General features: G+C 42.1%; 1 protein-coding gene across 1 annotated transcript in view; it reads right to left on the bottom strand.

Moving 5' to 3' along the window:
* The window catches only part of NEGR1 (neuronal growth regulator 1), a 293,934-nt gene that overhangs the window by 186,689 nt on the left and 84,508 nt on the right, over positions 1-22,737 (bottom strand). The gene's annotated exons all lie outside the window — the stretch shown is intronic.

Genomic DNA, 22,737 nt, shown 5'->3' on the forward strand with positions numbered 1-22,737 from the left:
ATATGATTTTGACAGAGAAAAATAGAGGACATTTCAGACACATTATGCATTTTGACATTAAGTAGCTAGCAATTAACTAAAGTACATAATTGCATCGTAATGCAGCAAAGGAGAAAATAACAAAGACGACTGGGGAAAAGTGTTATAAAACTGGGGGTTTGATGATAGTTGAAACAAAAAACAAAACAAAACAAAATCTGCAGGGGGGGCGGGGGGGAGAAAAAAATGCAAAGACACTGACATCACTCATACCAGGCTAAAAGTGAAGGTAGGTAAGATTCCCAAAGCCTGCATTCCTTATTCAGCAAAAATGCCCATGACGTACTTACAGACGGGCTCGCTAAATATACGTACACACAGCTCCAACCCCATCAGCGCCACACAGAAAATTACTGGGCTCACAAAAATAGCATTATTCCTAGCTGCTCTTCGTTGCACACAGCTTGTTCTGAGAATTTTTCCTCCATCCTATGTTATCACAGGTTCCCACAGGAAGGAAAAAATAGCTGTTTTGAAGGAAGAGAGAGCCACGTAATGCAAGTCGGTTTTGGAAAATGGGGTGCGCTGGAAGCCCGGGTCGCAGAGCCAGGTTAGGTTCATGAGAACAAATTAGAGTAAATAGCACCAGTGCGGCTTGTGCTGCTTCCAGCGAAGACTTCACAAATTCAGGTGAAATGCATCCAGCCAGTGCAGGGAGTAAAGCTCTGCACTTGCTTGCAAACAAGAGAAAAAAAAGGAAATGTGAGCTGGTTTAGAAAAGGATTCTCCAGTGTGGTTAGCTCTGGCAGCAAAGTATTAGGTTCAGTCATACAAAATGTGGTTGTTCCCACATCCAGTCTTCTCAGCAATGGACAGACCACCCATCACTGATGAACAACAACTAACACCTCAGTTGGCTGATATACTCGTGCCCAGGGATGATGATAAGAATAGATATGGAAATATTTATTTAAGGTTAGTCTCTAGTTATGGAATTGCATCTAGCTGCAGTTGGCAGAAGTATGTTTTTCATGTTCAAGTAATCAAGAGACTGGATGCTTTTCTTTGACAGCTGGACTTGATCAAAGTCATCAATAACCTTGTCACTTTGAAAGACAGTCTTCTGCAATCTGCTCCTTCACTCGCAGACTGCTCGCACGGATCTTTTAGCATGTGCAGAGAGACGACATCATTATACAACCCTTCAGCAATGAATGCCAATTCTCTTCTCGTCAGAGAATCTTTGTAAAACCAAAGGCTCTCTTGTAAGGGGTCTAGGATCTAAAAGAGCTCACAGACCAACCGCACAGCTTTCCCACAAAGATGTGTTTGTTTTGCGTGTCCTTGGGAAGGGCTTCCTGCAAGGTCCACTGGCGCCGGCATTTGCCATGGTGTGACATCTGCACAGAAGAAATCTCCTACTTAGTTGTCCTCTCTGACTGTTCTCCCTTGGATCCTTTAAGGAAGAGTCATCTTTAATGAGGGTGAGGGGGATCTGGTAGAGATGGGTTTATTATAATGACATCAACTCCAAATTTGGGATAGCAATTATGGCAAGTCTTTCCTAAGTACATGAAAAGCAGATAGATCAATCAACAGAAGATGCGTCACACATCTTGCAAAACAGTGGATTTTAAAAGGAAAACAAAGCGGGTAAAGAGATGCAATTTTCTACCAGTAAGTTCTACTGCTATACCACAAATCCCCTTCAGGTGATCTGGATCAACTTGGCAAACACCAACCTTGGCTCAGCAGGTGCTGATGAGAAATCAGACGTCGCAGAGAAGAACAGGATGAGACATAATCTAAGAGCTGAAGGAAATAGTGGTGTGCACAGTACATCTGGGGGGGCTACTGCTAGCCAGCCCCGCACAAGGTGCCAGACAGACAGCGAGCCAGCAGCCAGTGGGAGTGATGATCTTCACCGGGAAGGGGAGGGAGGAAAAGCGCTGAGATTAGAGAAAACACCCATGGCCATTTTCTGGGGTCTTCAAACAGAAACGCCGCTCAGCGGGAGAACAAGTGGGTGACGTTCCATGAGCAGCGCTTCCTTAGAGCATGGAGGAAGATTAGCAGAGGGGTAATAAAGATAAACCAGGGATGTGTCAGACAGGATTTCATGGAAAGCAGGAGCCCAGTGGGGCTGTGTCTCATCTTCCAAATGTTAACTATTAAGCGTGGTACTCGAAAAGGGGTGTTTTCATGGATGCTACAGCTTCTTTCAAGACCAACTCCTGCAACACCAAATACCATACCCGATTCTGCTCACCAGCTGACAGCAGGTACGCAAAGGGAATATAAGAAGGGGAGAAAATTTATAAAAACACATGGGAACAAAAAGACTAAAACCTGGAATAGTTTCCATTACGAGGGATAGCGGAGGCAGCTCCAGGTCACGTTTACAGCACAGGGAGCTGTACAGGGATGCTGAATGTGCACAAGCACCACTTCTCGCCACCCTATTGTTATTGTTATTATGTTAACATTATTATTGTTACAATTTTTAAATTTTTAAATAAAATTATTATTGTTAACCATTATTATTGTTATTGTTATTATGTTATATTGTTATTATGTTAACAATAACTGAAATACATGAAAACGTCCCTTTTCAGTACCATGCCACTGCGTAGTTATATTAACATAACAGGACACCATGAACTTCAGAACGGGCTTCACAGAGGCAGTTGTGAACTGTTTGCTTGAAAGTTTCAAACCCTTAAGTGTGCCCTGGGATAGTTACTTTCTTAAAATGCTTCACGTGAAAATAAAAATTATAATAAGGTATTACACTGTACACAGCAGAATTTAATAAGGGCCATTGGTGTTTAGTGGGTGGTACGGGTTTACTGAGAAATGTGACACATACTTCATGACATGACAACTTCACTTTATGGCTTCTCCTGTCCTCTTACCACTAGCAGAACTGAGGCACAATGATTCACACACAGCCGAGGTTACACAAGAAATTGGTAGCCGTAGCAGGAACACAGACGGCCACTCCTTCCATAGCGGTGCATTTAAATACATACATCTCAGTTCTTATGGTCTGTCTTTCTTCAAGCTCTAATGGCCCGGGGGTGCATATGTGTGCACGTGTGTCACAGGCAATGGGGTAATCCTGTTCAGGCACTTAAATTTCAAAATTAATAGCTAAGCAATTTTTCAGTGAACCCTCAAGACTCTTAAGCACCTGTATACAATAATAAATGATAATGATCAATTTTATTTTAAATAAAACTGTTAAGCAATTGAAGTGAGTTCGCATCACTAGTGCACTCATCGTTCTTTATTCAATCTTAGGAGCAAATCTTCCTTTTGACCAGAATATTGTGACATAAAATAACACCTCTCAGAAAGATGTGCCACAAAGCTACCAAAATATTTTAAGCTGTAAAATACACACCCCAGGAAAAAGTGTGTGAATTCACAGGTACATTTTATTAGCAATGCAAGCAAGATGTTCTTATACTGAATTTCTAATTAACGGATTTTCAGATAATTTTCCCTAGGTTACTAGGAATTGCACATAACGATGCAAAACCTGATCTTCTGGAAAGTTTCCAGAGCCGCACTGCACTCCATCATGGTGATCGCTATACTCAGCACGGTATTTATTGTCACATGAAACACTTCATCACTATTAGGAAACGTCTGAATGTTGCTAACTTGCTAAATCTGACAATTACAGACCTGTCCCCCATCACTTTTAACATAAAATCTGACCACATCAACCTCATTGCTTTAAAAGGCCTATGTACTCTGATGTCTTGAAAGGTGAGCCCAGATTTCTGTGCGTATTAGCATACTAGCATAATTAAATTGGTTCTGCCTTTAGGGTAGCCAATCAGACTGTGCAAATGTGGTTGCTCATGGAGTCGTTGAAATAATTTGCCACTTGAGAGTTATAGTAAAACAATTCAAACCTGCTTTGCTACAAAAGGAATTAACTCAGAAACATGAAGTCTATCAGTCTTCCAGCAAATACTCCACAGTCTGAGAAGACAACCTCCTCCATGGTCTCCACTTACACGATTTGCAGCAGGAAGCCTACGCCGCACAATCCTGTTCATGTGAATTGCCCATTTTATAAGAAGTATCATTGGATTTGTGGAATTAGTTATGAGAATAGCAATTATGCAAGTAAGTGAAGCTGAGCCCAGCAGTGCAGGCAGCAGCCAGCACTCATGATCGCACATGACTCCCCCATTTAAACAAAAGCACAGACATCACCGGTAAGGTGATACCACACTTCAGCGGACATTTTCTCTAGTTAGATATATAGGAACAGCTAAACTGCAATCCCATTTTAAAGAAAGGAGAGGTTTTCCTTAGCTGACCTTAACAATATAGACCTTTTTCAAATTTTCCTTTTGAATGTCTGGCTTCAAGAGCAAGGTCCGGGTGGGGCTCCTCTGGCTAAAGTCACACAGCTTCACTCTGCACTGTAAAATATAAAATATTTGCAACAACGCACGGAAATAACCAGCTAACCCGCATGGTAAGGCACAGCGTTAAAGACACGATGCACTCGAGGGGGCACTGACTGGCGGAGGACAGGGCGTGCGGGGGGTGGTTGTCCCGGACTGCCGGCTTCCCCTGCTCCGAGAGCTCCAGCCTCAGCTGCGTGGGAGCTGCGGGCTCACGGTGCCATGGGCACCTCCAGGGATGTACCCTTTGGCCCTGCTTCCGCCCAAGAGATTATTGTTAACAACAACAATGAATGAATTCAAGCAATAATAAAGTTTAAAAAAGGAAGCTGATTATTTTCGATAGTTTGAAGGTAGTACAGCAACCCCAAACCAACAAAGACTTAGACTGTGTTTTTACCAAGCAGAGGTTGAACGATGGAGGAGTAGAGCACCAAGGTGGAGAAAGGTTATTTGCTGAAGGGTTAAGTCTAAAAAATGTCGCTGATTTAGTTATTACTCTATTACAGAGCAAACCTGCAATAGCATAGGATGCACTGCCTTTCTCCTGTAATCATATATTTTACCGAACATCCTTCAGCCTACTTTCATATTCAAATCAGATGAACATTAGGCACACTAATAAAATAATACTTACAGAGCTTGAAAGAGCCTTGCTTCTTTAACAAAGGAAAATCAGCAGGCTGTGAAAAGGTAAACAATATTCTAAAACATCAAGCATGAAAGACAAACAACGCATTTCTTCAAAAAAGTAAGGATCGTTATTTTCCAGGAGTAGCCGTTATTTTTACATGAGCCGAGGGCGAGCCCAGCACCGCCCGACAACACCGAGTGTCGGCACCTCTGGCAACAGCTGCACGTTACTGAAATGTCCTCAGAGCTGCAGACACAGCTAGAGATTTCCCTGATCTGTCACTTAAATCATGATGGTGTCTATGATGACGGAGCCACATTTTTCCTACATTTGTTCCTATATTTCACTGCATAACTTTATTCATCTATCCTATTACATAATACCAATAAGACATGCCAGCCAAGTTTCATGGGATTACTACACTTCTCAGAAGCGGATGAAGTCAATCAAATTTGTCCAATGTCATCGACTCAAAACAAAGTAAAATAAAAAGAAGTTATCGCCATCATAATTGTAACCTTTTACTTTCATCAAGAACCACACAATGCTAGCCTTTTTATATCTCAAAATCCACTTCCTTTCATAGCTATAAATATAAGAAACAAAGGCTATATATTTTGCGTCTATGAATTTTGACATTCACAATTTGGATCTCTTTTTATTTTTCAGTTTTATGAATTTCTTTCTGTAAAAATAGATCCCTTAGCTCAAAGTATCTAACTGCAAAGAAGAAGGAAGAGGGTTAGCTAAGAAAATTAGCCTAAAATTTTACAGGCATAATAATGCCCAAAGGCCAAAGTAACTAAGAAATAGATGTTTATCAGTTTTGCGTAGAATACAGAACACCAACAGGCACAAGGCAGATGGAGATATACAGCAAATAAATTCACCTTATTGCTACTGCAACCACTTATGTGCTATTAAACATCTTACTACAGGACAAGCAAACACATTAACCTATTTAATAGCATTTTCCCTACTCTACCATTGAAGAATTTACCAACATTAACACAAATCAAAGCTACTTGTTATTCAATATTGATTGCAATTCTATAATAAAAGATTAGACTGTTTTTGAGATGACTTTTTCATGGTCAGTGGGCGAGTGTGAGTGCATATTATTCACTCTGGAAAGGTTTTAGTATAATTGCTCTCCCTAAACATCACAGACCCTACAAGCCCGTGAAGAGGAACAGCAGACCACGCATGTTGTCTGACATAGCCACACCCTACTGCTGTCGAAAAGTAAATCTGCTCATTTTACTCCACTCCCATGGGGACAGGAACGCAGAACAGGAATGAAGAAGCGTTGAAGACCAGATCATCCATGTCTGCATGAACTCTGATGCTGACTGTGGTGGTCCTTCGCATCAACGGGTCTCAGATCAGGGCGATTATGAGCATATGCTAGGAGTACCTACACTGTACCAGGGCGTAGATCCTCCCCTGCAGTCATATGAATACAGATGGAAATGCAGAAATTATATTCTAAAGTACAATGATGAAAGTGTTACCTAGATAAATATGTGAAAGAAAAATAGCTTATGAAGCTCTTGTGGGTTTTCAGAACTAAAAGACACAGTGGAAATGTAAGAAAACAGATTCTCGGTGGCGTAAATCAGCATAGTGCTCCCACCTCCAGTGGAGCGGAGTGGTGCTCCTCGATACTCAATTGGGATCTGCTGAGCATTCACAGCCAGGGTGTGTGTACATTGATACCCAAAACTTGTAAGAGACAAAACCTTTACAAACTCAACAAGGTAGAATATTAGCATTAGAAAAGCTATGCCCTTTAGGCTGAAAATATGATGCAAATACTTGCCAGCATCTCATCTCTAATTTCTGGCATAATTATTCTATGTTAGGAAAGATGCTAATTTGAATGTCCATTTAGAGCACTGATCAAATTGATGCCACTGTTGGAATTCAATTATCTTCTTAGGCTTTCAGCACTGCAACCTAAGGCAATGTGTGTGTCTAACACGACATCAACATTTGTTCATATGCCGAGATACTCAGAAGTGACAAGAAAGTGAATCTTTTTTTAAAAAAGGGCTACCTTAAAATGGTTCTGTTTGCTGAATATATTTTCCCAGGGACATTTGAGAATCATGCACACTTCTGCCCCATTTTCCCATCACCAAGACCAGTGTCTGCCTCCTCCATCAGGACAATGTCCAACGAGCCTGTCTCCCTTGGCTCTGCAGCCGAGTGCAGTTTGGCGAGAGCCTCTGCAAGCCACAGAAACACCCAGCTTTGCACCGTCACGGCAGCGAGATGTGGAGTGGGATCGTGAGATTTTAAACATCATGAGAGACATAAAGATTAATCAAGATTAATGCCCACGTGTCGATATAGCAGCTCACCCTACACCGTCAGAAATGAACTAACTGGTGGGAAAGGAAAGGTTTAGTGAAAGTCCTGCAGTGGGGACAGGGACTGCTGGCCACGGCAGAGCGGAGGGAGTTTACATCCCTAGGCAGGGAGCGGGGTTCCTGCTCCAAACGGGGTCTTGGAGGGGATGAGGAGCCCAGTGCGGGAGAGGCTCCTGCAGAGCTGTCAGCCCCGGCTGCTGCCTGAGCCTTGGGGAGAGGGCGGAGGGGGGGCTGCCAGCGAGGGGGAGCACAGACCAGAACCGCTCCTCCAAAGGCTGCGGGAAATCCACCTTGCCCACTTATTCCTCAAGTGCGGGGGTACAAATGTGCAAGCCTTGATTGTGCTTTTGATGGCAAATCCGAGTAGCGAATGCCTTAAACCTTGTGCTTTGCATGCTGTTACTCCACTGCCAGTGAGAACCCCGACCGTAACATTGCACCACGACCTGGTCTGTACCTGGGGAGCTCGTACTCCGTGCTCCCTCAAGAAAACTGATATACAGAGGCACTCTCAAATGGGATTTGGAGGTATTAATTGTGTTCCGTAGTTCATACTTCCTTTATTTTCCAAAGATGTCAATGAGCCTTTCCATCTCGGCATAACTCATCTACAGAGAACACGTGTACAGAGATTTTATGCACTCTTTAGACAAACTAAAGTAAGTGTGTTGGTTTCCTTTTTTCTTTGAACCTGAAATTCTGAATTAAAACCAGAATAGTTTTATCTGGCCACAGAGACTTCTGTATTTAAATTTATCTATAAATGCTGATATTTGTTTCTGTACCCACATGAGACTTGCACATCCTTTCTTTCTTTTCAACTTAATTTTCCGTGTAAAGAATTCTGGTTGTCTGCACAGATTTGCCTTAGTGGGAGGTCTTCAGCTGGCCATTGGCAATATTACCAGATGCTGAAATTTTGTAACTCTCATTTGAATGGTAATTGTGCTAAATATTCTCAGCTTGCTCTTTATACATCAGTTATTAAAAACACATTAATAATGCAAATAGAGTCCTAGTAAGGACCTGACCAAATGTACTGGCATCACAAACATAGCAGAGCTTCCCATGAACCTACCTAGTTTGAAAATAAGTCACTACTGTTTCAGAAAAAAAGCAGACTTTTGAAGTAATCCTCTAAATAAATTCTTTACTTGGAAAAAACCATGAGCCTCCCATTGCTGCATGACTACCGGCGGCTTTACCAAATGTACTTCAGCTTATGGTAATGGGAAGAATTAGCAAGGTCAGGGATGCTGCCTGCCGTGAAGAGCCTCTTTTGTTGAGTCACTGACAACTCTGGAAGCACGGATTAGGATACGAGGAGTAGAAAGAAATGTTGAGATAAGGTTGGAGGTTTTTCAGTGCCTTTTTAGTGTTGCTTAGAGGCAGCTGCTGTTTATTTTTGAGATAGAAACTACAGTAACATTTTTAATTGTAAAATGGATAAAGACAATGAATTATAAATCCTTTTAAAGGAATATATTCATGAATGTAGGATATGAAATGAAATTTAATTAAAATTGTAAAGTCATAAACCTTTAAGGATAAAGTGAATTAACTAAAAGGCTTTATAATGAATTAATATAATACATGAACTGGAATTGAAATAGATTTTAAAGGTATTTTAGATAGTTCCTGTATGGAAAAACAGCAACACATGTGACTGTAACTTTTTAATAGGTTTTGATCACTGGGAGAGAATAGTTGCTGGCTTCATTTTACTTAAACATATTTTTTTATTTATGCATATTTATTCTTTTTCTGATGCTAATAGAATAATAGAAATTAGGTAGCTATGCAAACAACTTCATTAGATTAGGTAATCAAATTAATCTCCGACAGTGTAAGTATGGCCCCTATAGCATACGGCATGCTAGAGTTTGTTTCCAACTCTGCCCAAAACTTCTCAGTAACTAGAAATGACCACCTCATAACCACTAATTCTTAACGAAGATCAATGCACGCAATCTCACTGCTTGCTCTCTGCTTTTATCTCATCTATGTTTTACAATCCCTTGCATTAGAGACTGTGTTCTTCGGGGAGCCCAAAGCAACTTGGGAAGAGCTCACACAACACATCCACGAACGACCCACTCGGTTTTCCCACCCATGCCTCACCGACACCGAGAACGGAGGAGCCTGCAGGAAACCTCCTGGCTTTACCCGCTCCCTCCAGAAGCTTGAATGCCCTACACAGTATCCTAATTTTTCCATTCAGTTACATCATAGCTATTATTACAAGGATGCCATTTATCATTTAATATTTGCAGTGTGGAAAAAAAGTGTGCAGTATCCATTCCAGTACGAATGGATGCTCTGTCTCAACTACTTCTCTCTCCTGGTGCCTGTGCCAGCCAAATACTTAGAGGTCCAGGTTTCCCATTCAAGACAGAATTTTGTCAACACATCAAGACAGATTTGTTTTTTGTTTATTTCTTTGTTTAAGGCTAAAGACTAAGTTCAAGAACTTTACATCTTCCAGCTTATTATTAACATTTTTACTCTATCTTAACTTTTCTTCAGTTAATCCATGTTTCTTCCTTCTTTTCAAGTATACAGACAAGAGTATCATGGTAACACACAAAGGTATTGGGTATATTGGGATGGACTACTAAGCTAAGGTGATATCACACAGCTAAAAACACTCCTACGATCTCCTATCTAAAATGGGTATGTCAGCTTTTACCCAATCTGTCATTAGAATGGGCTGATATAACTTCACCTAAAAAGTACTCACTTGACGGAAAATATTTTTGAAAGGAATTGACTCTTTAAAGTACCAAAATGTATACAGCTACAGTGTCTGAAGTTTCAATATAGATTTTGAAATCAGTTTTAATTAACACTGGAAGAATTCAGCCTAGGTTTTCTGTGTCACATATGAGTCTTCGGGTAAAGACGAATTTTTTTTCTAAAAGATGTGTTTTAGCTGAAAAAGAAATTGTGCACTGGATACAAAAACTACACAGATTTTGCAGCACATAAGATTAGATGATCATTAATGGTTTCTTCAAGGCTTAAAATCTATAAATCAATTCCATGACAATAGTTCGTGGTACATTTTAGGTGTGTCCACACTAGATGTCTAGTTTGAATCAGTTGTGAACTCAGGAGGATCTCCTCTTTATCATCTCTTGGTTCATACCATAGAGAGGTCTTGGAGCACCTGAACTGGTTGCTTTCAGAACTAAGCTGGACAAGGTGCTCGAGGATGACATGCACTGCACTCCACCAGCTCATGGGCAAGAGCACATGGGATGGTGCAACAGCCACCGAAAAGAAGTGGAAGGTGGAAGAAGTGTCTTGTGGATAGCAGATCCTTTGGGCCAGCTGTTCCGCTCCCCAGCTCCTCTCCTCCATGCTCCAGTACTTGCTAAGGCAGCTATGGCCTTCAATAACCCTGGAGGGCCTCCAGAGCAGGAGGCTGGTGGGATGGCACAAGTTCTGAGGAACAGGCATTGGCAGGAGAGCAGCACGGCTCCAGGAACGACAAGGAGAATGCAAGAGGGCATCCTAAAGTGTGCCAGAGAGCTACTGCCTTCCTGTTCGGCTGACATGTCAGTGATGAAAAATTCATTAACAAAGACTATAGCATCTGACAGCTCTGGCCAGATCTATCATGTTCTTTTATTCCAATACATGCTTTAGGAATAGAAAGTTGTCAGATACACAGATGATCAGTCTTCGTTACACATTTTCATCTTCAGAAGATGTCTACATGTAAATATTTCAGAATCTGTTGTTCTTCTTAAATTATGCTGCACTACAAAGAAATAAACACTTCATGTGGAGAGCCACAAGCCAATAGGAGTTGGGAGTCCTGAAATCTCCAGGGAAGTTAGTCCTTAATAGTCTTTAAGTGCAATTGCTGGAAACCAAAAACAATTTTAAAAGCCTTCTAAAGAGAAGCAATAATCTAAATGAAGTGATAGCCAGCTGTAGTAGGACAATAACCTAGATAAGAAATGCTATTTTAGCTTAGTCAAGTGAAATTTCGTTTTCAAGAGAAAAAATTAAATGAGAGAAGTAGAGAAAATTAGAGAATGGACACGTAAAGCTTTTAAAACTTCTGAGGGTACCAACCTTAACCACGTGAACTCTGTGGATAATAAGGGGCAAAAAAATGATGCCTCCTGACACTTCATTTGAAAGATGAAGTCTTCCAAACAAACGCCACCAGCAGTAACTGCAGAATCACAACCACAGATTTTAATCTACAGGTAATTTGCTATTTCCTTTAACAAGAAGGAAAGAAAATTTACCACACTGAGATGATTTATGGTCAACCTGAGGAGGGTGGTAGCAGTGCTCCTCACGGGACATGAGGGAAGAGTGGCAGCCGGGTGTGATGATGGTCCTTGGAGAGGACGCCTTCGGGTGCCTTTCAAACATCATCCTCCCAACCTGAGACCCCTGAGCAGCCCCCAAGACTGCAACAGGCAGACACTGAAATACCCAGCGCTAGGACGGGAACATTCGATAGAGATCTTTCACAGGAACAAATATTTTGATCGGTTTCAGTTTTATGTTCAAGTGCATCTACTTCTCATGTAAACATCCTTCAGTAAAGAAACAAATTGAAAAGAATCAGGAATAAGGCATCAGCTGCAGTCTAAAAATACTGCTACAATAAGTAAATATACCTCAGCCCCAGTAAAATGCCCACGTTGATTTCTGTGAAGGCAATAGCCCAAACTCCTCACTGATCTTAAGTACCTACCACAAGTGGCATAGCGGTTGCAGTGATCAGATAGATCATGAGTCCTGAGTAAACCAACAGCAGCAGCAGGTACCACGGCACCGCGTGAACACTGGGTCAATGCCACCCCGCAGCCGCGGGATCACCAGCTCACTCGTACATACTCTTTTCTTCCATTTTTGTGTCTCTTGGCCATTTCCCATTCTACTTCACTTAACTACATCTGTTGATTTTCCAGCTCAAGCTTACATATAGAATATATTGTGCTTTCCTGGTTTGGGGTTTTCTTTTGCTTTTTTTTTCCCATTTTAACCAGTATGTCTTTCACTAATTCAAAATGTACATACTACAAATGTCTCTGAAACTACTCATAGTTCTTATTGTCAGAGCAGGCTTCAACTGCAGTTAGTGCACCTGAAAGCTCTAGGTCCCTGGAATATTAAGGGGAACACCCAAGTTTGAGTTCATGATCTACTATCATCCATGGGTAGCCACTGTCAAAGATTACTCCAGCACAGAAAAAAATCTGGTTTTCCCTTTCAGTAAATTCACGTATTAAAACTTAGTTATCAAAACAATACAAATCAAATGGGCACTTCACATATCCGATAGAATTGCCTTTTGGAGATGTCCATAGGCTTATGAGGTTCATAGCATCAGGGACCCTTTGTTTGCACAGGGGCTACAGAGCACAGCAGCGGAGAGCTTTTACTCGCTGCCGTCTTCGCTGAGCTGTGCAGCTTCCAACCATGTTTACTTAAGATTTTGGCAAAGGCGCTATCCCTGTCCTTAACAAGCTTAGCTGAGCTTTTACAAGCCCATGGCAAGTTCTGCTTGTCTCACATAATCTGATGGGATGAAGTACTTGTGCCTCTACCAGAAAATAATTGCTCGCCTATCTTCTACAGTGCTTTTAAACCTTCTCTCGTATGGCTGAAACAGCTTCTTCAGTTTGCTGGTCTAAATTCTGCAAGATAAACGTGCTCTCTGTTCTCCCTCCTTCTTCCCAAGCTGGTAAACAGGCTATTATGTTATGCTATATAGACTGTATGCAAACAGCTGAAAACAATATAAAAGACAATTTCACTATGACTTGATCTTAAGTTCAGAGGGAAGAAGTTGCAATGCTTTTCTTCTCTGCAATAGCAAAGCAAAATACAGTTATTCTGAAATGATCAGCAGTGCTTTTCTGGTTGTAAAAATATGCATTAAATGTGAAAACGGCAATTCCATTAACACAGAAGAATGAGAGATGAAGAGCAAAATACCATCCCTACAAAAGGTACCATGGCATTAATCTCCATGAGCGGGTTAGCTGCACAGGCAGCCTGGAGCAGGCAGACAGGCACATGGAGCACGAGGCTCGCTTCTCATCCCGGTGTTGACAGAGCAAATTTTCACGCACTGATGCATTTACCTTTTAAGTCAATGGGACTTTTGAAATGGTATTCTTCACTTCTGCGTGCTTCTGGTTGTCTTTCAATCCTGGGTTAAAGCTACCTACTTGGATTGCGAGCCGCTTTAATCACTGAAGGGCAGATTATGATACCTTTGTACGGGGTGACACCTTCCCCATCTTCTGAGAGAGACCCCAAAGCAGAAGACGCTGCATGCTCCCAGGAGCGGGGCCAGGCGCTCTCTGCTGAAGTCCAGCCCTCCAACCACCATCCCTCCACAGCCACGCTCCGACCCTCATCTGCATTTGGTACTCGAGGCTTGCATTTCGTGAAAATATTTCCAAAGTTCAGCACATCTCCGCACACTGCTTAATTGTCTTGAGAAATGATACTAAACATCTAAAACCCTCAGTGACAATGGATATGCTATTTTTATAATAACCTTCTGAATAATACTTCCCAGCCTTCATTATGGACCAAACAGTACTTCAAAATGACACTGGAATACGAAAAGTCTGTTGGTTTTGTTAACGGATTTATGTTGTTTTTACACTAATATAAACAAGACAAGATTCAGGCTTTATCAGAATTTCCTGACAAATATATTTATCCCTATTGAAAAGAAAGCTGCTCTTCTCATGAAAAAGGCACGCAAATGAAACCATGGTTACGGAAGTTGTCTTGTATGCTAAATAATGTAATACTGAGTAATTTTAAGTCTCTAATCTCATTAGGATCAAACTGTAGCAAAGGATAAAAATAGAGTTTAGAAACACTGCGGAAGGATACCCTGTCCCTCTGCAGGTATAAGGCAAAAAGATTTTACCCTACAATGACTAGGTTATAGAATGGGTTTTACTTTACTAATTATTTTTTACTATATGAGCCTTAACAGTCTCGATATCCTTTTGAACTTTCAGATTTCAAGGCAAAGAGTTGGAAATGACCAGTACATCTGCCACCTTCTCTCTGTACCATCGTGAGAAGAAAGGATGGGAAGAAAACGTTAGTTCTGGGTACTACTGCCTTGTCCTGCCTCCTTTTCTCTCTCAAAGTTTGCTATGTGAGGTTTAACTTGAGTGAAAAGAACTATGAAAAACAGAAAATAAAAATAGGGGGGGGAAGACAAAATCGAGTACTATTTTTAGTGGCGCAGATGTCAGAAGTGTCTTCAGCCATCAGCACTCGCAGTGTAGTTGGGGCTGTCGTTTGCTGTATTTCATTATATTCATGAAATATTTGCATGTACTTCATGCTGGCCAACAAGATAAAAAGCTCAAGCTTTAAACTAAGGTTAGCTGATAGGATGTATAGGTAAATCCAAGCATTTCCACTAAAAACAGTTGCCTTTTCCAAACAGGTCAGCAGTCTGCACTCTCCCCAACGGTAGAAGCTTATTACATTTGGATGCAAAACACAATTACCCTCTAACCTGGCCTCTAATCTTTATGAGGTAAGCCTACGTATTGCTGCTTGCCTGGGAACATTTAATGAGAGATTTGCATCATTTACAGTCAGTTTTAATAAACTTTTTATTTACAGTTGTCTAGTTAGGAATAGGAGTTAATCCAGTTAACTCTTTGCTTACAGCAGCCCTCCAGAACTGGAGATGCCTACGGTCATGCTGTGCAACCGAGAGGTGCTCCAGCTCATGAAAGCACTAAAAAATGGGATAAAGGGGATGTGCACAACCCTCACACCCGCTTTTCCAGGGCCACCCTCCCAGGAGCTCCGCCGCACCCAGCAGCTGCAGCTTTTACGCCGCTTCCCTTTGTATTCAAAGCACAAACAGGAATCGTAACGACCTTTGCGGTTTCTTTTTGATTAGCTGGAACATATGAAGGTGTAATAGATGAGTAAGAGAAAACAGGTATAGGAACGAATCATCTAGAAGACATCCTTGAGTTAAAATAACAGATTACGCGGTTTCCTAAGATAATCATGTCCTTCTTGGTGAGTCATTAAACTGATGAGAATTTTCAACCAAACTCACAATTATCATTATGCAGAAAGTTCATAAAATTAAAGAAGTAACTTAGTTTCAGAATATATAGAAATGTTGAAATTTCTCGAAAAACTGAAGAAAGACTCTGAAGTTCCTCATGCTGAAGTATTTTAAGTGGACATAGAGTCTCAGAGCCCATGCTTTGAGACTTCTGGTTTTCCACTCCATCTGTTAACCCTAGAAAATGGACATGAGACTCTCCAAAGTACTTTTCACCTAAGCAGTGACGGGAAAGAATAAAACTGCCAATTACTTCATTATGAATCTCATTACAATAATTTCAATATTTATCAGTCGTAAGAGGTACCTCTTACCTCTTAGCACTTACCGTCCAAGAGCCACATACTGACCCTGCCTATGCATTAGGCACAATACACTGCATTTAAAGGGCTTTGGCAGAAATCCCATCATTTTAAGTGACCTGATCTTAATTTCTTTGTCATCTGAAAGGATTAATTTCTGTTAATGTTTTTGCATTACTTGTATTTCTTACAATAGATAGCTTTTATTTTATCTGTGTGGGTCTATATATGTATGTATATGCATGAACACAGACAGAGTTTATTCTGTTAGCAAGTCATCATTCTCATGATCTGTTTCCCTGTGATAAAAGGTGGGATTTTCTAAAAAAATACATGAGACACTTTCACCTCCCAAGGAGCGCCTGCTGAAGAACTGCCTAACTGAAGGATTACGATGTCATTCAGTGGAGGTGGGTTTCAGAGCCGTCCTCCTTCCCAGGGAGGCAGTGGGAGGGAGGCCACGGCTGCTGCAGCGGCGGGGTGGGGGCTGGCCGTGCCGGCGGGCGTGGGGCAGCTCTGCAGGGGCTGCTCCCCACCAGCACCCGCATCCCCTGGGCACCCCCACTCACAGCCCCCCGCTACCCTCCAGCTGCTTGCCTCCCCCGATCACTCCCTTCGAGCCTTCTCCCGTAAACTGACCCTCACAGCGACTACCCCTTTCTTTTTTTCTTCCCTTAGGTCCTGTTTTAGCAATGATACCTGCACAAAGTAAATCACCCAATAAACGTAGGAAAAGGGGTGGATTTGTACGGATAAACACTCGGGGTTAGATTGCAGACTCTCTCACTCTGCTGAATCTGCTGCTTGTACTCAGCACACAACGCACCCGATGAGGATTTGTTTAGTTTCAGCCATCAAGCCGAGGCTCACAACACGGCAGCTCGCTGTGAAGCTGAGACGGTCATCGCTGACCGTCACACAATTTCTCAATAAGCCTTTCGCAGAAGGAAGCACACCCAAAGACACGCCATCCCGGCGGAGGAGGCGAAGCGGCGCAGAGGAGCGGAGCTGTGCGGGATGGGGATGGGGAACCCCCCCGACGGAGCGCAGAGCAGAGCCCACCGCTGCCCACCAGCACGGGACTCCCCTTCCTGTGCTACTGCCTCGAGACATCGCCTTTCTTGTCACAGTCCCACTGTTCTCCTTCCATACAGGTAATGAAAATACATTTTCCCTTTATTGCTTTGAAACCCCACATAGTTTGAAGGAAGGGAAGCTTGCGCACATTTTGACCATACTTCTCCGTGTTTCGGATGTTGCTTATCTCCGGTTACAGGACCCTCTGTTTAAACACAGGTCTAATTTAGTTATACGCCTCAATTCAGACAGCAAGAGCGCTTCCACCAGCTCTGCTCTCTAATGAAGAGGCCTGATCAGTTTATCTAGTAAGACAAGGGAGCAGTGAAGAGGTAGTAGCATGGCGATCCGGAGGCCCACCCATGCCCTCTGGCCGCTGTGGGGAATCACCTGTGACCGCTGAGCTCGGAGGGGAAGGACGTCTCCCAGCAGCAGGGCAAGTGCATTGCTGAAGGATGCCAGACCCAACAGTGATAGACATACACGCTCAACAGCGACCAGTTAAACATTTTGAAACAGTATAGATATTCCGGAAAAAGCCTGCAAACTTCATTGGGTGTATTACAGAAATACGTAAACACCAGCTCCTGAAGGAAATCAAATATGAAATTGCTGATTTGTTACCTGGCGCCTAAGTTGGCCTCAGCAGTAGGGGAACGGAAGGTGGAGAACACAATACAAATTTTCAGAATGGCTCCAGCGGCAATCACACAGACCACTACGCGTGACTCCCATACTGGGCAAACAGGTGGGCACTGGTGAAGCACGGAATGAGGAGACATACTGAAAACTGGGGTTAATGGAGAAGAGACAGCATAGCTTCTCCTCGGGGCAGCGGCGTCTCAGAGGGCCATCACCCACTTCAGCGGAGCTGACACCAACACCCGCCCAGCGAAGAGACAGCAGATGAGGAGTAGGAAAGCGTTTGTTTTTCAGCAGGAAGGCTACCGGTGCAGCCGCCGTGAGATCTCTCTGGGCAGGGCTCAACGTTTTCCCAGGCTGAAGAGTGGTACAGGAGGAGATGACAAAGTTCGGCGGCGATGCACAGCTATTTGGAGCAATGTAAAGGCAATTGGGCTGCGAGGAGCTCCAGCCCATCCTCACAGGACAGAGCACCGCTGCAGCGGCAGGAGGGAACTGCCATTGGGGGTAAATGCAAGGTAACGCCAGGTTGAGCAAAGCAGACCTAACGACACACACAAAAAGAAAGGTCACTAAATTAGATAGTGGTGCTCGGGAAACTTCCCCAGATGATGCAGTCTTTATGGGTACTTTTCAAGATCAGCTTCAGTGCTCAGGAGGGGAGAACGAAAGCGAAGGTACAGGCAGGAATTACACAGAAAGGCACTGATGACAATGGAAATGTCATTGTGCCAATAAAAATCCACAGGAGAGCCACAGTTTGCATATCTGACATCCTCTCTCAAAAAGGTTTTAGAAGACCTAGAAAAGGTATGAAAAATGTGACAAGAATGGTTAACTAATAGGAAGAGGTTCTATTCAAAGCAAGATAAAGCACTATTCAATTTGGGAAAGAGAGGACGGCGTAGCAGATGTATAGAAAATCATGTACAGCAGCAAAAGTGCGAAATGGCAAACAATTATTTGTTGTTTCTCAAAATGCAAGAACAAAGGGTGGTCAGAAAAGAATTAAACAGTAGGTGCAAAACAAAGAAAAGAAAGTATTTTTTCACAAGGTGTATAATTAAACTGTGGAACTCATTACCACAGGATGCTGTGGGAGCCAAACCCATAAATGGGTTCGAAAAGCAATTAGACAAATTCATGGAAGAAAAGCCCATCAAAGCCTATTAAAGACAAAGACGTGACTACAACTGTTGACGCAACATTCATCATCAGTCACGCAGCACTTCCACCCTACTACGTTTATCTTGAAAACGTCATTTCCCAGCCCCGGGTGAAGGCAGCACCTCCTCTGCAGCTGCAGCCCCATGCCGGCACGGCCGGGGCTCTGCTCCCCTCCCCGAGATACTGCAGAGAGACCTTCCGCTTGCTAATAGAGTAGGGGTTTGCCACAAACGAAAATAAAACCTTCACTGAAGCACCAAAGGACTTATAAATTAATTACACCCACACAAAAATATACGGGAAATACCAGCAGTGCTAGGCTTGGAAAATAGCAATACCTGGAAAAAACCGAAAACCTTTGCTGACTGTTACTAACCTCAGATGAACTGCCAGTAGTTCAGGTTTGCCAATTCGAAAAGTCTATACCAGTACCTGGAGGCAGGCAAAAGCATTTATCTATCTATATTATGCTGGGAAACGCAACGTGAGGGCTGCTTATTGATATTTTTGATGCGGTAACAATAAATGCTGTCTGTATTTTCTTATTAAAGAAAGGCATTTCTGTATGGCATTGCAATAGGAAGATACTGTTGAATTGGCACTTTCAATAGCTTCATCTGCTTTGATGATGATAAGCTGCAGACTGGTCCTTCACCACCAGCTATCGCAGTTTCTGCTGACACCAACGCAAGGCTGGTTCTGTTCCCCATCCGTTGCACTGCTGCAACTCAGAGAGTTCAGCGAGAAAGTTAAAGCTGTACGTCTAGTAGCTGGTGACAGAATATTACTTCGCAAAGTTTTAAATCTTTTCCTGATTACATTGCGACACACCAACCTATTTAGTGCAGACTGAACGTGCTGCAAATTCTTATTATGCTGGTAAGTTTTTACTTAGGAAAAAGAATTACAGCTAGGCTTATTTTGCCAGATTTAAAAATCACGCTGAATTGAAAAGTGGTTTTCTTGTAATTTAGAATCTAGACAGGAATAAAATGACAGCAAGTATCAGCCTTGGATTACTGACACTGTGTGTTATACCAAAGTGAGCAGAGCTGAATGCAAACTGTTCTATGTATACCCATTCTAAAACAGAATCTGCAAAGGAACAGCATAGGGAAAGAAAAGTTACAGTTCCAGGCAATGCTACCTGTGTACGTGAATATTTTTTATTAAAACGTATTGACTATTGGATAATTTTATCTTATTTTATAGATTTCGGCAGAAGGATATGACTCTGAGACATGTGCTAAGCTAAAAAATTAAGATATGAACTCCAAAATATATGCTACTTGGCAAACCTACTGCTTGCATAAACATGTCGCGACAGATATCCTTTGCACCATCTATAAGTTACTATTGTATTTCCAGTTTTGTAACTTAGAAAGCTCTATGAGGAAAATGCCATAAGGCCTTCTGGGTTCATAAAAAAATACAAATGCAAAAAGAAACCCAACAACTTTATTCTCTAAGATTTATTAACAATTTCATCTAAACAAAAGTATGTATTTCTGATTAAGTTTTTTGTTCCCACAATATTATGTCTGGTTTTCTAAACAGTTACATTGATTTTATATATACATCTATGTATAAAAATTAATAGTGTAAAGTGAAAATTACTTTTTCATACATCTGGCACATAAAAATTTTAGATAGTTTTTTTCTAGCATCAATGTAATGATGATTAGAAAGAAATAAAAAATGCTCCCACTAAATTCAGTGTATATGAGATTACATCACATTTCCCTAGTAGAGCAAAAATACTTCCAAGGCTGAGAGTGATTTAATCAATTTTCTGGTCTTAAGTAACATCTACTCTACTAAAAAGGCACTTAATTATTGAAAATGTCGCCATCTCCGAATTGCATATATTATTGATTTGAAAGATACACAAAGCAAAACCACAAACTGTGTAAGACTCAGATCTAAGTAACTTCATTGTAATCTAGATAAACTCAGTTAGAATCAATTGATTTGCAAAGAGATTGAAAAATTGCTAGAACAACAACAACTGGTAGTTTTGAAACACTGAACAAATAACATACCAGGAAAACTCTCCCAACAACCAAACAAATGTCCTATACAAAGGTTATTAATTGGATCTTCTGCATAGAAAATATCAAAAAGCAAGTAATTTTAAAAGAAAAACTAGTAAGGAATATTTTATATCTCACAGGGACTGGAAAGGTGTTTTAGACAATACAGACCTAACCTTCGTACGAAAGCTTTTTATGTTGGCTTAGTGCTACGCTATGTAGCCGTAGAGAAATATCAGGACTTGTTTTCTTCAGCTTAACGCAAGAGTCCTGTCGTGTGGGCTCAGCAAGGAGGTCATATTTACACCTGGGTGCAAACACTGGAAAAAGAACACCCACGGGCTGGCAGCACGAGGCAGAAGATGCGTGCAGTGGAAGTCTCCAAAATCCCCTGTGTGATGCTCCCAACCACCACCCACCGCACGCCCGGGAGGAAGAGGGGCAAAAAGCACAGCTCTGCGCTTGTGGGCTTCGTGGCAGAGCCGGCCGTGCCGCGGGCGATTGCACAGGAGCAACACGAGGTAGGCAGAGAGGTTCCTTCTGGTTATACCGGGGAAAGCTGGGACCTACTGCCAAATTAACCAGGGTCTGTAGCTGCAGAGTGAAATGCAGTTAGGCGTACAAAGGGCTGGAAAGCGAAGTCTCTGCAAAGGCTAGACCTGCATGCTTTTTTTTTAGAACGCTGTTCTCTTCAGCCCGTGATATGATAAGAACTCACCTTCGCGTCTTTACAAAAAGATGTATAAAACTTCATTGTCCAAAAGGGGGAGCTCCCCAGGCTTCTGGACTGACCACTGCAACCCTTCTGAATTTCACGCACTCCTCCAAAACACTACTTTACTTAAGCATAAAGAAGCCGCTCAGCTTGCTCGAGGACCGCTTTGAGAATCACCGCCCACAGGTGAACATGAAAAGCACATGCAACATGAAAAGTACAGTGCTTCTATCCAAGACCTTCAAAACTCTCTCCATCTTTACTCTTCTAATTATTAAACGGTCTCTGAAAGTCTGTAGAAGAAAGAGGTCTGACAGAAAAATAACACACACTGATTGCTAATGATGAAGCTAATCAACAGTGGTTTTTAATTCTTGGCTTCAACAGCCCATTTCCTTTTTTTTATTAATATGCAGACCAGCACAAGTTTGTGTCGCCTGCTGTTTTTAAGCAGCAGAACTCTTGTGCATAACGCTTTAAAATTTTCTTCCTTCACATCATTAGGCTAGTGCAATAATGGGTAATGCTGAACCCCCTATAAAGTCCGGTTTTGCAGAATTTTAACTTCTGCTAAGAAAAGCGGGATGGATATGAGAAAATTATAATTACATCTAGCATTCAAAATAGGTGAAATCCAGATTTGTGCAACCTCTGAAATGCCACTGTAATGATTACTGCCTTTCTGATGGAGGAAGAGCTGCATTAATTAAATTGGATTGGAGCCTTGTGGAGGTTTCCAATAACTTTTTAATTATAGCTTAATGTTGCTTTCTAGCCCTTGCAAAATTGAAATTTCTCTTGTAATGGCTGTATTTCATATCCCGTCTTTCTTTTTTTCCCAAGACACTCACAGAAAGCCGTGAAGTTGCAACCCATCAGCCGTGACTCAAGCAGGAAGAGTTTAGTGCAATACAACATTTTCCTGATTTCTTTCCAAAGTGCAGACCTGCTCAGAAAATGTTCTTACAACCTATTGCAGACATCTACATCTGCGTGCCCAAGCTGGGAGTCCAGTCTCTGCTAGTTAATCCATGGAAAAGGGCATTTTCTGGAGAGCCAAAACATTTTCACAGGCTCCTGCCCTGCCCGAGGCGGAGACTGCACTCATGTTGTTCTCTTTGCCCTCTCCGCTGGGGCCAGGGCCATCCCGTTTTGGAGGCAGGTCCCAGGAGGGCTGGGAAGAGATAGCGAGGACCAAACTGCTCCAACAAGGAATGGAGGGCGGGAGGAGGAGGATGCACCCTGTGCTGGGAAGCGGCAGTGGAAGCGCGCGTGGTCC

Source organism: Gavia stellata, chromosome 10 (genome assembly GCF_030936135.1).
Source record: "Gavia stellata isolate bGavSte3 chromosome 10, bGavSte3.hap2, whole genome shotgun sequence".
Taxonomy (NCBI): domain Eukaryota; kingdom Metazoa; phylum Chordata; class Aves; order Gaviiformes; family Gaviidae; genus Gavia; species Gavia stellata.